The sequence below is a fragment of the Pongo pygmaeus genome, chromosome 18, assembly GCF_028885625.2.
Source record: "Pongo pygmaeus isolate AG05252 chromosome 18, NHGRI_mPonPyg2-v2.0_pri, whole genome shotgun sequence".
NCBI classification, from domain to species: domain Eukaryota; kingdom Metazoa; phylum Chordata; class Mammalia; order Primates; family Hominidae; genus Pongo; species Pongo pygmaeus.
The window spans coordinates 21,283,339-21,298,273 of NC_072391.2; the positions used below are offsets into that span (position 1 = coordinate 21,283,339).

Here is a 14,935-nt window from a genome sequence, read left to right on the forward strand (position 1 = left end):
TTCAGACTGGAACTACACCAGCAGCTCTCCTGGATCTCAGGCCTTCATATTCAGGCAGGAAATGTACCATCAGCTCTCCTGGGTCTCCAGCTTGCCCATCCATCCTGCGGATCTTAGGATTTCCCAACCTCCATAATCATGTGAGCCAATTCCTTATAGTAAGTATATCTCTTCCCTCTGTGAGTGTGTGTGGTGTGTGTATCCCACATCCTATTGGTTTTGTTTCTACAAAGAACCCTTACACATCTCCATAATGTGGGTGGGCCTTATCCAATCCATTGAAAACCTTAAGAAAAAGACTGATCTCCCCCAAGCAAAAGGGAACTCCACCAACCGACTTTGAACTGCAGCATCAATTCTTCCCCGGGTCTCCTGCCTTCCTACCCTGCAGATTTTGGACTTGCCAACCTCCCTACTTGTGTGTGTGCCAATTCCTTAAAATCAAAATGTTTAGATATTTATTTATTCATTGATTTAATGCACATCCTGTTGGTTCTGTTGCTCTGGAGGACTCTGACTAACATGCCTTTCAATGGAGAGTAACTCTGCCCATTACTCTTCATGGCCTTATCAGGGACTTGTTATCTGGCCACTCAAAGTAGAAGCTCATCTGTGAGAAGAAGAAATAGAAAGGGGTAAGCAAAGAGTCAGGCAGATTGTCCACCCCCCCTTAAAGGAGAAGGCTTTAGAGGGTCCAACGCAGGTGGTAAGACCCTTCAGACTGTCCTTCAGATTCTTCCACCCACCCAGCAATGTCAAGGGCATCATGGACCCAGAGGTCTTTCTCAATGTTGTCCTCCCAATGTGACAGCCTGTACGGCCATTGCAAAGTAGGACACAGAATTGCAGGAGGAAGTGGATGTTCTGGGATTCTTTAGCCTTATCTTTGGAGCTGTTGACTGATTGAGGAAAGAGAGAGCCTCAGAGCATAGCAAAAGGAGGGCAGGGCTAGGAATCAGAAAGTCCTAGTTCTTGTAGGAGTTCCAACACTTACTATTGCTATGAGTTGAGTCCATTACTCAAGTCTCTGTCTATTCTTCAATAAAATGGGGATAACAGCATCTCCTCTGCCTGTACATGGACTAGAGTGTACACATTAATTGAGCTAACAGGTCTGAGAATCTGCATATTAGTCAGGGCTGCATTTCAGTCAAGAGAGACAACATCACCAGGAGATATATGTCCTAAGGGATTTACACAGTGATTTGACCCTACGCAATGGTGGGAGCTGGGGGCACAGTCTACATGAGGCCGCTGTTTCTGTGTCTTGTGCTAGAACCTGACATCCATGGGACAGATAGGCAGGAAAGGATGATGGACATGAAGTGGAGGATCGCGAGGACAAACGGGAACCTGAGAGACAGCTGGAACTAAGAGGACAGGCCAGAGCTCACGTAGGTCTCTCACTGCCTCCAAGTCTCCAGCATCAATGATGGGAGAATCCTGCAGCAGTAGCTGGTGCTCTTCATTGTGCAGTTTAACGAGCATCTGAGCCAGGAGTAGAGAGAATGGAAAGAGGATCCAGGAACTGTGGGCCTGGCTGCTTCTCCAACCAACCAGGTGAACCAGCAGATAAGGGACAATGTGCGTGAGCTGCATCGCCCCCTGCAGGCTCCGGCCTCCCCAGCACAGAAAGCAACATGGCTGCTGCCCCGTGTCCACCTTCTGAATCTTCTTACTCAAAATGTCCCTGTGGCTCATGTCAACCTGGAACTCTGCACGGAAGTGAGTTCTGAGAAATGCAGTTCAATTTTCGCTAAGTTGGCACAATACAAATCCATCACAATTTGTCACTTCCAAATTACCAGGACAATAAAAGGGAAGAAAAATCCAAAAAGCTTCTTTCCAGCAGAGCTCATTTAATTGGAAGCATATTGGGGCCATGAAATAGCTTGGTGTCAAGCCAGACCCCTATTGACTCTCATAGGTTTGGCACCATGTCCACTAGGCCAAAGGAGATACCCAGAGCCAGTGAATAAGACACAGGGTTCACTGAGGACTCGAATACCGAGCAGTCCAGGAGTGGCAGGCTGGACAGGAGGACCACTACCATTTGTAAAAAGCATGCAGTTTATATACCAGTTTTCACTTAGCGTCCTCCACCTAGCAACCTCCACCTAGCAACCTCCACCTAGCAATCTCCATTTAACCCAACACAAAGGGCCTCGATCCCCCAGACAGCCTGCATTCCAAGGGATAAGCCAGAAATTCAGATTCCCTTCATAGATAAGGAGTGAATCTTCAAATTGGCCACTCCCAGATTCCTTAGCTCAGAAATCCAAACATGCATTCTTCTTAAACCATAGGATCATTCTCAGTGTCTGCTTGAGTTTTCGCTGTCTGATGCATCTGCCATTCACTTGGTTATGGACAGCTCTCTGTAGGATGGAGGTAATAATATTACCATCATGAAATTACTCACAAGTGACTTTTGTTTTTCCCCATGCAGTTGTTCAAGCACTTTGGAAAACCCAAGGCCTACAGTTTCTTCATTTCTTCTATTAAAAATAATTAAGAGGCCGGGCCTGGTGGCTCACGCCTGTAATCCCAGCACTTTGGAAGGCCAAGGCAGGTGGATCACTCGAGGTCAGGAGTTTGAGACCAGCCGGGCCAACATAGCAAAACCCTGTCTCTACCAAAAATACAAGAATTAGCTGGGTGTGGTGGTGTGCCCCTGTAATCTCAGCTACTCAGGAGGCTGAGGTAGGAGAATCACTTGAAGCCGAGTGGCAGAGGTTTCAGTGAGCTGAGATTGCACCACTGCACTCCAGCCTGGGCAACAGCATGAGATCCCGTCTCAAATAATAATAATAATTATAAGGAATATTATTCAGCCATAAAAGGGAATGGAGTTCTGATGCATGCTACAACACAGGTGAAGCTTGAAAACATTATGCTAAGTGAAGCAAGCCAAACACGAAAGGACAAATATAGCACGATTCTACTGAGAAGAGGTACCCAAAGTAGGCAAATTCGTAGATACCAAAAGCAGACTGGAAGGGCTAGGGGGAGGCGGGAATGGGGAGCTATTATTTAACCAGTGAAGAGTTTCTGTTAGGATGGATGAAAGAGTTCTGGAAATGGTCCGGGAGTGATGGCTCACACCTGTAATCCCGGCCCTTTGGGAGGCCAAGGCTAGAGGATCACCTGAGGTCAGGAGCTCAAGACCAGCCTGGACAACATGGCAAAACCTTGTTTCTACTAAAAATACAAAAATTAGCCTGGCATGATGGCATACACCTGTGATCACAGCTACTCGGGAGGCTGAGGCAGGAGAATCGCTTGAACCGGGAGATGGAGGTTGTAGTGAGCCGAGATTTAGCCACTGCACTCCAGCCTGAGTGACAAAGTGAGACTCCATCTCAAAACAAAAACAAAAACACCAAGAAACAAAAAAAAAGTAACACTTCTGGAAATGGATAGTGGTGATGGTTGCACAACATTGTGAGTGTGCTTCATGCCCTGAATTGTACACTTAAAAAATGGCTAAGGTGCTCACTTCAGCAGCATATACACTAAAATTGGAATGATATAGAGAAGATTACCATGGTCTCTAAAAAATGTAATAATAAGAAAAAAATGGCTAAGCTTGGAGGAATGCTGAGAAGATTGTCAAAGGGTACAGAAATCTCAGACAGGAGGAGTATATGTTGTTTTGAGTTCTATTGCACAGTGAAGCGAATATAATTAATAATAGAGTATTGTACATTTCAAAATTGCAAGACAGTAAATTTCAAATGCTCTCACCACAAAAACATGTTAAATATTTGAAGTGATGGATATGTTAACTAGCTTGATTTAATTATTCCACATTGTATTCATAAATCATAGCATCACTTTGCATCCCACACATTTATGCAATTATAAATTGTCAGTTTACAGTAAACGACTTTTAAGTTTAATGGTAAATTTAAAGTTAATGGTAAAGCTAAAATGGTGAATTTTGTTGTGTATATTCGATCACAGTTAAAAAGTAAATAAATGAGTGGGTACCTACTATGTGCCTGGGAAAGCTCCATTCTCTCCTGTGGTGTCTGATTTAAAAGAACTTCCAGGGCCCAAATCCAGAGGATTTTCCCAGAGGAAAAAGAATCAGTTGCTGGGAGCCTCTGCTATATTTCTCAACCCTGCCTCTTCCATGGAGGTGCCAATAATCCAACTGGACAGATGGAGGGCCATTTTTACCCCAGTCCCAACAGAACATTCTCACCAAATAAAAATAGCCTTGCCCAGAGGGTTTCCTCTCAACCAGGCAAGTTTCTTCCCATCCAAATAGGGAGGGATCCCCACTGATTGTGATATTTACCATGAATTCCAGGAAGCCAGAAAAGGACTGAGCCTCTGAGCCTCTACACTGCCATCCTTTGCTTGCAGCCCTGCTGGCTTCTAGAAAGGGCCTGTACAATCCCATTCACCCATGTACATCTTACCTGTCTTCAAATGACAGCCCAAGTTTTGCCTTCTCCAGGAAGTCTCTCTCATTGCCCAAGCCTGGAGTCTGCAAAGGGCTGGAGGAAATTTCTCCCGTTTCCTGTAGTCAAAATATACCTCCTATTTGGCCATATTGCTTCCTTGATTTCCCTATTAGATTTAGACAGAAAATTCTAATTCTAATGGTGCCAATGCCATTCATGAAACTCTTACAGTGTACCAGGCAAGATGCCACCCAACTTACATTAACCCTTTCATTTACTCCTCATAACAATCCTATATAATGAGCCTTACACTTATCTCCATTTACAAATGAGGAAACTGAGGTTCAGAGAGGTTAAGTAACTTGCCCAAGGGCACACGGTCAATAAATAGAAGCACTGGAATTGGATCCAACTCTGACTCCGGAAACTATGCACAGAACCACTAAACCTTGGCTTCCACACTTTTTAGACAATGACCCTCAGGAAGATACACATTTTACATGGTGACCTAGTACACACCCACATGTGCACTAATGCACACACACAACAAAAACAAAATTTCACAAAACAACACTTAGCGTATCTATTCTAATTATTATTTTTTGAATAACACATTTTTATGTGTTATTGGTGAAATGCACATAACATAAAGTTTATCATCTTAACCATTTTTAAGTTTACAGTGGTATTAAGGACATTCATATTGTTTTGCAACTATTATCATAATCCTTCTCCAGACCAAATCTCTCTCTCTCTCCTCTTTCTCTGTTATAAAATAGTTATAAAATGTTACATCAAATATATATATATATATATATACATCATATATATATATATAGAGAGAGAGAGAGAGAGAAAGAGATGAGGTCTTTCTGTGTTGTCCAGGCTGGTCTTGAACTCCTGGCCTCAGGCAATTCTCTCACCTCAAATTACAGGCATGAGCCACCACACCAAACCTCCAGATATTTTTTCATCTCGCAAAACTAAAGCTTTGTTCATTAAACAATAACTCTTTATTCCTTCCCACCTCACCCTTCTCCCCCCCCAACCAGCATTCTACTTTATCTCTATGAATCTGACTATTCTGGGTACCTCATATAAGTAGAATCACACAGTATTTGTCTTTTTGTGAGTGGCTCGTTTATAGCCACTTTGCTCTCTTCTGGTTACTATTTGTGTTGAATATCTTTTTCATCCTTTCACTTTCACCCTATTTGTATCCCTAGATCTGAAGTGTCTTGTAGACAGCATATAGTTGGATGGTGTTTTTTTAAGCAATTCATTCTGCCAATCTCTGTTTTTAGATTGTTTAATTTAATCCATTTAAATTTAAAGTAATTACTGAGGGACTTGAGGGACTCAGTTTTTGTCATTTTGCTATTTGCTCTCTATATGCCTTAAGCTTTTTTGTCCCTCATTTCCTGTGCTCCTGTCTTCTTTTGTGTTTATTTGGTATTTTTGTAGTGACATGTTTTAATTCCCTTCTCATTTCCTTTTATGTATAAATGTATATTCCACTATTTTCCTTGTGGTTACCATGGGGATTACATTTAACATCCTAATGTTATAACACTCTGATCTGAATTTAAACCAGCATGACTTCCATAACATACAAAAATTCTGCTTCTATCAGCTCTGTCCCCACCTGTTTAGTTATTCATATTGCAAAGTTGCATCTTTATACATTGTGTATCCAAAACCAAAACTAATAATTTCTTATGCATTAATCTTTTAAATAGTGTAGAAAACAAAATGTACACTAATATGAACCGAAGTTACTATAATACAAGCTTTTATAATTACCCATGTATTTATTTTTATTAAAATATTTATTTCCTCATACAGTTTTGAATTACTGTCTAGTGTTCTTCCATTTCAACCTGCAGGACTTCTTTTAGCATTTCTTGCAGGGCAGGTCTAGTGGTAATGAACTTCCTCAGTTCATTTTTGTTTATTTGGGGATGTCTTAATTTCTCTTTTACTTTGGGAGGATAGTTTTGCCAGATACAGAATTCTTGGTTCACAGTTTTTTTTTTTCAGTACTTTGACTATATCAGTCCACTGCCTTCTTGCCCTCAAAGTTTCTAATGAGAAATCTGCTGATAATCTTATTGAGGATCCCTTATATGTGACAAGTTGCTTCTCGATATTTTCAAGATTTTTTTTCTTTATCTTTGGCTTTCAACAGTTTTATTATAATGTGTTTTGGTAGGAGTCTCTTTGAGTTCATCCTATTATTATTGAACTTCTTGGATGTTTATATTTATGTCTTTCATCATTTGGGGAAATTTTCAGCCATTATTTCTAAAACAAAAAACAAAAAACAAATCTCCCTGCCCCTTTCTCTCTCTTTTCTTGTGGGACCCCCCGGGTTGAGGAGAACAAAATTAAAAAAAAAAGGGCCCTTTAAATCCCCTGGAAGTTGCTTCAGCCAGAGCGGGAGGAGCTTGCAATAGCATAGGGAGATGGGCAACAATGGCTACCCACCATGTGTCCGCACCTTCATAATCAGGAGCAGCAATCACAATCAGAACACAGATCCCCAATTTTTTAAAGACAAAGCTCCTTTTGTTCACCCTGGCTCCCTTGCACCCTGCAAGCTGCTATAGGAACATGTGGACAGTCCCCTGCCACCATGCTGAGGATAGGTAACTGTTATCTTGCTACCAGCTGAAATTGACTGAAATTAACCACAATTTACCATCCAAGCCTTCTCTTGGAAGTTGCAATCCTTCAAATAGATGCCAGTGTTATAAAATAGTTACATCAAATACATATATATATATGTATTTGAGAGAGAGAGAGAGATTGAGAGAGAGAGAGAGAGGAGAGAGAGAGAGAGCATGGGCCGGTCTCAAACTCCTGAGCTCAAGTGATTCACCCACCTCGGCCTCCAAAAGTGCTGGCATTGCAGGTATGAGCCATTGTGCTCAGCCAAAAATAGTTACCTCAAATAGATTCTGCCAGTGCAATTGTTATTTAGGTAGGGAGATGGATTCCTGGTGCTTCCTGCTCTGCCATCTTCCCAGAATCCTCCTCTAATTATTTTTAAATCCACTAAGTCCACTAAATTTATTTCCCAACCCACTAATGGTTTGCAACCTGCAGCCCGAAAAATTACTGTACTAAACTATGGCAAACTGTCAGCACTTAAAAATTTTCTAAGCACCTACTATGAGTCAGCTGTGAAATCTGGCTGATGGTCTCAAGAGAAATGAGACAGGGCCCCTGGCTTCAGAGATTTTGCATTCTAGGACAGGAGTGTGGAAGAGACAGAGAAAGGGATGACTCATCATTTGAGCATCTATGATATACCAAACTCTTTGCCAGGCACTTACACATCTGATATCACTGGTTTTCAGAACAATTCTATGAATTAGGTCAGTGTTCCTCAAACTCTTATGTGCATAAAAGTCACCTGGGGATCTTGTAAAAATGCAGATTCTTGTTCAGCAGGTCTGGAGCAGGGCCTGAGAGCCTGCATTTCTAAGACGTTCCCAGGTGTTACCTACGCTGCTGGTCTAGGGAACACATTTTGAGTGACCAGGAGTCATGTGTTTTAAGACTTGTTTTTGTAATCCAGGTGCAGTGACACTCACCTGTAGTCCCAGCTACTCAGGAGGCTGAAGCAGGAGCATCACTTGAGCCCAGAAGTTAGAGTCGAGCCTAGGCAACACAGAGAGACCTCATCTCTTTTTAAAAAAAATGTTTTTAATAAGAAAATAAAAATAAAACTATTTATTGACTCATTCCTACATAACAGGCACCATGCTCAGCACTTGGTAATAATAAAGCCACAACTTGAACACAGAGTTCTCTGATTTGAAACTTATGCTCATACCCAAAGAGGTGGGAACAATTGTCCTCAATACACAGGAACGGAAACAATAGGAGATGGCGCTGGGAGGGAGGGTAGAGGCCAGGTCAGGACCAGTCTCCAGGGCCAGGCTGGGGGACTGGTGGGCACTTTAGCTGTCACGGAGGGCATGATTTGATGCAGTCTGACTAGTGGTCAGGGTAAGCTGATGCCGCCCCTCTGAGTTCCTTGCGGCCAAAAAGCCTATGAGTCACACAGCAAGTCACTTCCAAGACATGTCCCATGAGGCAGCACTTTCCGCAGTAGCCTTGAACTATTTGCTCTGTAGCTTCCAAATGAGTCTTTGGGGGCAGGTTTGCCAAATAGCACAGCGGGTCCAACCCACCAAAGTCTTCCATAGCCTGTGATCTGTCAGTCTCAGATTCTTGCCCCTCAGCAAGACACTTGGCTTAACAATCAAAGCCACCGTGGCCCCAAATTTCTCAAATATTTATTCCACTCACTGTTTGCTTTGTGTGATTTCTAAAGCTGGAGTGCTTCCAGCCACAAGGAACAGCTTGGCAAGACCACTGTTGACTTCAAAGAGACTCAGTGCCCTTCAACAGATACAAATGAGCACCAACCTTGTTCCATTTCCTGCAATAGGCATTAGGAGCATGGGGAGATTTGAAAATGTGATACAGAGGCCCCAATGTCATTATATGGGCTGTGTGTCCCTTTCTGCTAAGAAGTGGCTCAGAGAAAATCCAAATGGCCGTAACCATGGCCAGCTCCGTAATAAGATATAGGGAACCAAAACATCAGCAGGATGCCATGATTCTTCCTTCAGAAACGTAAAAGATAGAAAACATTTGGTGTTGGAGGTGTTGTAGTAAAATAGACACCTTCACATACTGTTATTGGGAAGGCTTATTTGAGAAACTTTGGAAGCAGTTTGGGAATTTTTGTTGGGAGTCTGGACATGTTCAATGGCTTTTGACCCGACAATTTTACTTCCAAGAGCCTATAACTAAAGAGACAAACAGAGGACTTGATGTAAGAATTGAGAGCTCTGTGTTCTGGGCACACGTGCCTTGGAACTCTTACGGCAAGTTGTGAAGGAATCAGTAGCTTGTGCATAGTTCTCCATAGGGTATGGGACAGATCTAAAGAAATGTGCTTCAAGATACAGGTCATAAAGACCTTCCTGATAAAATAGGTTGCAGTAAAGAAGCCGGCCAAAACCAGGAGAGTGACAAAAGTGACCTCTGGTCATCCTCACTGCTACACTCCCACCAGTGCCATGACAGTTTACAAATGTCATGGCAACATCAGGAAGTTACCCTACATGGTCTAAAAAGGGGAGAAACCCTCAGTTCTGGGAATTGCCCACCCCTTTCCCAGAAAACTCATTAATAATCTGCCCCTTATTTAGCATATAATGAAGAAATAATCATAAACGTGGGTAACCAGCCCTCGGGGCTGCTCTGCCTATGGAGCAGCCATTCCCTTATTCCTTTACTTTCTTAATAAACTTGCTTTCACTTTAAAAACGGAAGGAAGGAAGGGGAAAGAAGAAAGAAGAAAGGAAAGAAAGAAGAAAGAGAAAGAAGAAAGAAAGAAAGAAAGAAAAAATGTGCTTGCTACCTGTTTGATGATCCTTCTTGCTCTCTCTCTCTTTTTTTTTTTTTTTTTTTTCTGACTGAGATGGGGCTTCACTGTGTTGCCCAGGCCAGTCTTGAACTCCTGGCCTTAAGCAATCTTCTCTGTTCAGCATCCCAAAGTGCTGGGATTATAGGCCTGAGCCACCGTGCCGGGCCTCTGATCCTACTCTTGTGGCTGCCAGGCTGTTATAGCTCTAAAAACACTAGATTATACTCAGCCTCCTTCCTTGAAGGGCTCACAATCCAGTAGGGAAGAAACATGTTTACATAAAAATAACAGACTTGAGGTTGGGTGCTGTGAGGGAGGGACAGTACCAGGAACCAATCCTTACCAAGAGCCCACTGTGTGCTGGGCACCTCATTTGTGTTATCTCAGCTAAGCCCCTCCCAGCAATTCCGTTGGGGGTACATGTTATCTCCATTTTACAGATATGAAGACTGAGCTATGGAGTACTTCAGGAATCATTTTTCTGGCCACTGTGGTTGTTTCAAGGGGAGTCACATGACTCCCCTGGTCCAATCAAATGGTTCTCTGAGATTTTACCAGGAGAGACTAATATCTCTTCCCTCTAATACCAAGCTGTTTTCCCTCTAGAATACCTAGCTGAGCTGATTGATGGCAGCCTGGTATGGCCTAAGGACTCCTTCTTCATTGAGGCCAAAGCACAGAGAGGAGCTCAGCCAAAAGACAGAGATTCTTGACATTGTTGTTTGAGTCCCTGGGCCCACCACTGAGATTCCTAATTACATGAACCAATAAACTTCACTTACTGCTGGCTTGTTTTGGATTTCTGTCACTTGCAACAGAAAAAATCTAGATGGAAACAAATACAAACATGGCAGGCAATGTGAAGATGTGTCTCTTCTTTCCACTTTAAGTGCCCTTCCTTAATGCCCACTGTGGCAAAGCCCCTTCCTCCATGGACTCCTCCTAACAAACTGGCAGACACTATTAACTCCCCTTTCCACAGCGAAGGAAACAGTTTGAGAGGCTAAGAACTTTTCCAGCATCACCCAACCATTCAGTGGCTGAGCAGGTATTTGAATTCAGATCTGCCTTACACCAAAGCCGACGACTTAGCTGCTACCCTATACCATGGGAGGATCTAGGTTCCTCCCACCCTAGAAACAGTGACTGTACCTGGTAGTTCTTTGGGTTCTGATCATTCTTTTGGGTTTCCTATGGGGCTGGGAACATTGTAGGGATTTAGTAAATAAGGCAATGACTCATTTTCACAATAGCAAAACTCTTGCAAATACAGAAAGACAGACCACTCCATTCTGCCGCTTTCTAGCTATGTGATCTTGGATAAGTTGTGTTGTCTGGGCCTCAGCTTCTTCATCTGTAAAATGGTAATAAAAACAGTGCCTACCACATAATGATGTTGTAAAGATGGAATGAGGCCCAGTGTGGTGGCTCACACCTGTAATCCCAGTGTTTTGGTAGACCAAGGTGGGAGGATCCCTTGAGGCCAAGAGTTTGAGGTCAGCCTGGGCAACAAAACAAGACCCTATCTCTACAAAAAATAAATATAAAAAAATTAGTTGGGTGTAGTGGTGTGAGCCTGTAGTCCCAGCTACTCAGGAGGCTGAGGTGGGAGGATCGCTCAAGCCCAGGAGGTCAAGGCTGCAGTGAGCCATGACCGCACCACTATACTCCAGCCTGGACAACAGAGCTAGACCCTGTCTCAAATAATAATAACTAAAAAGGATGGAACAAAATGCATGTAATGTTCTTGTCATAGAGATAGCATTTGATTAATGTTTGCTATTATTATTCTTATTGACAAACGTCTGAATTCCAGGAGGATTCTAGAAATTATGAAGCAGGCAGCATCATTGGAAAAAAAAATGTGCCGTGCTGCCCATAGCAACTACTATGAGACCACCACACCACTGACTGTAGAGGGGTGATTGTGAAGAAGGCAGCCACTCTTACCACCTGGGGCTGATGTGATGGTCTCTTGGCCAATGAGATGGGACCAGCACTCTTCTCTGATGTCTCATTGGTAGCCTTCATTAGAGGAGCTTCCTGGGCTGGGTAAGTAGCTTTTGCTTAAACTAGCTGGGCAGAACCCCAAAATGAGTGTTCCATTTGCCTTGGAATAAGTTGAGAAAGGGTACAGGCAGCAGGAAGGAAGACAAGATTTGGAGTAGAGAAAAAAGAAACAAATACTCTGTATTAGTGTATAAGCTAAGCTGCTATAACAAAGAGATCTCAAAATAAAATGGCTGTGGGGTTTTTAAAGTTTACTTCTTGCTTTTATTTTTGTCTTGTTTTGTTTTTTTTAAGAGACAGGCACTTGCTCTGTCACCCAGGCTGCAGTGCAGTGGTGCAATCATGGTTCACTGCAGCCTCGAACTCCTGGGCTCGAGCAATTCCTCCCCCTTAGCCTCCCAAGTAGCTGGGACTAGAGGAACATGCCACCACACCCAGCTAATTTTATTTATTAATTTATTTGGGATGGGGTCTTGCTATGTTGCCCAGGCTGGTGTTGAACACCTGGCTTCAAGTGATCCTCCCACCTAGGCTGTTTCTTGCTTTTGTAAAAGTTCAGAAGTGAGCAGTCCAGGCCGATGAGGCAACTCTGAGCCACACAGTCCTTCAGGGGTGAAATTTTCTTCCATTGTGTTTCCTGTAATAGATGTGGCCCCACCCTCTCCGTCACTCACCTATGGGACAAAGAAAAAGAAAAGTAGCAAGGCAAGAAAGTTCCTTTTAAGCAAGTGATGCAGGTGCTTGTTGACGTCATTTCTGCTCGTATTCCATCAGTGAGAACTTATTCCCATGGCCACACCTCACTGCAGGAGAGACTGGGAAATACAGCCTCAAGCTGGCAAATCTGTGCCCAGTGAGACTCCATTATTATGGAGACAGTGGAGAACAGGTATTGGGGGACAATAAATGGTCTTGTGTTGCTGGAAATCATCCTGTATTACCTCTCTATGTTACAGATGAGGAAAATGAAGCCCAGAGAGGTAAAGACACTTGTTCAAGAGCACACAGCTTCACAGAGGAATCACTGGATTAGAACTGGGTTTCCTGGCTCCCTATACTTTGCCACCCACAACTTTGGAAAGCACAGGTCTTAAAGACCAAGACAGGAACCAGAAGGGGCAGACGGAGACATGCTCCATGGTCTTAATTGGCTAGCCCACCCTTGCCCTTCCCTCCTAGTCTCTTCTACCAGCCTGTGAGCTCCAGGCGGGCAGAGATAGTCCTTGTTCATTTCTCGATCCCCAATGTCCAGGGTTAGCACTCACTAAGTGTTGTTGGTGAATAACTGCATCACACATGGATGAAAGGATCACCCAGGGATGACCGTGACATCACAAATAAGGAAGGTAAGCTTGACCAGTTAGGAAAAGAATCTTCCATATACCCTATCCCCCTGCATGAGTGGGTGAGGAGACCCCTGCGTGGATCTTATATTTCATCACACTTCATTGTCTTGGTTTCCATGCACACTGGCCTCCCCACTAGAGTGAGAACAGAGGAGCTGTCTTATTAACAAAAGACAGCCCAGCATAGCAGCTGAGAGGCCAGACTCTGATAACTAACTGCCCGGGTTCAAAGCCTGGCTGTGCTATTGACTAGCTAGGTGGCCTTAAGCAAGCTACTCCATCTCCATCTCCTTGAAGAACAGCTTATCTATAAAAATAGAAAAAGAAATAATAATTTTTTTGTCTTTAGCTGGGTATAGTGGCATGCACCCGTAGTCCCAGCTACTCAGGAGGCTGAGGCAGGAGGATCACTTGAGCCCAGGAGTTCGAGGTTATAGTGAGCCATGATTTTGCCATTGCACTCAAGCCTGGGCACTCAAGCCTGGGCAACAGACGGAGAATTTAATTCTAAATAATAATTCTGTCTTAGTCAGTTCGGATTGCTATAACAAAATACCATAGGCTAGGCTATAACAAAATACCATAACAACAGACCTTTATTTCTCTCTGAGGCTGGGAAGTCCAAGATCAAGGTGCCAGCAGATTGGGTTCCTGAAGAAGCCTTTCTTTCTGACTTGAAGATGGCTGTGTTGTTGCTGTGACCTCACATGGCAGAGAGGACAGAGAGAGAGAAAGCGGGGGGGAGAGAGAGAGAGAGAGAGAGAAAATGATCACACGCTCTGGTCTCTCATTCTCTTCTTATGAAGACATTAATCCCCTTATAGGAGACCTACTCTTATGACCTCATCTAAACTTAATTACCTCCAAAAGGATCCATCTCCAAATATCATCACCTTAGGGGTTAGGGCTTCAACGTATGAATTTGAGAAGGGGCTAGAAACATTCATTCCATAACAAGTATCTTCAGGAGGTTTTTAGGAAGCTTAAGTCGAATCTAAAACACCTAGAACAGTAGCTGGCACACACTTAACACTATGTAGATGTTTGCTGTTATTTTTGGTGTTGGTATCTCCAACTCCAACAGTGCAAGTATTTGCTGAATTAATGAATGAAGGTATGAGTGAGTGAGTGAAGTAGAATGAATGAATGAATGTGTGAGTTACCATGCAAGTAATAAGTCAATGGATGAGTTGGTAGATGGCTGGGTGAATGAATGAAATAAACAAACAAGTGAATACATCAATGAGTAGATGAATGATTAAATGAAAAATATGATTATATAATGAAAGACCTCTTTTCCAAGATATTTTCTCTAGAATTTCCACCTCCGTCTCATGAATTGCCCTTGCTATGTAGGAACAGGATAGCCTGTGAGGTCACTGCAGTGACCTCCTTCCCAGAGGACCTCTGGTACTGCTCCAGCCACCAGTAAGCCCACTGCCTCTGGGCACTGCTCAATGCTGCCCTTACCTGGACCCAGGCCATCAAGCTTGTCACAGGCTCCCCCCAGGCATCCCAGACTTGACATCCAAGACAGTTTCCTGTTACTCTCCATCCTGCTGGAGAGTTCCAATGACCTATGGCATGAATACTCCAGACAAAGTGTTCTAGCCTTCCCCAGAAACCTCAAAAGTCTCCATCAGGCACTCCAAGACTTCCAAGGCCAAAAAGTTCAAGGTATTTTTAAACAAGACCAAAGACCTCCTCAGGAATCT

The 14,935-nt window shown here is 43.3% G+C and overlaps 1 long non-coding RNA gene across 1 annotated transcript; it reads left to right on the forward strand.

Moving 5' to 3' along the window:
* The first annotated feature begins 11,790 nt into the window (after positions 1 to 11,790).
* Positions 11,791 to 12,801, forward strand: LOC134738610 (uncharacterized). Its single transcript, XR_010124473.1, has 2 exons — positions 11,791 to 11,916; positions 12,521 to 12,801. It is a non-coding gene; the product is annotated as an uncharacterized LOC134738610 (long non-coding RNA).
* The last annotated feature ends 2,134 nt before the right edge of the window (positions 12,802 to 14,935 follow it).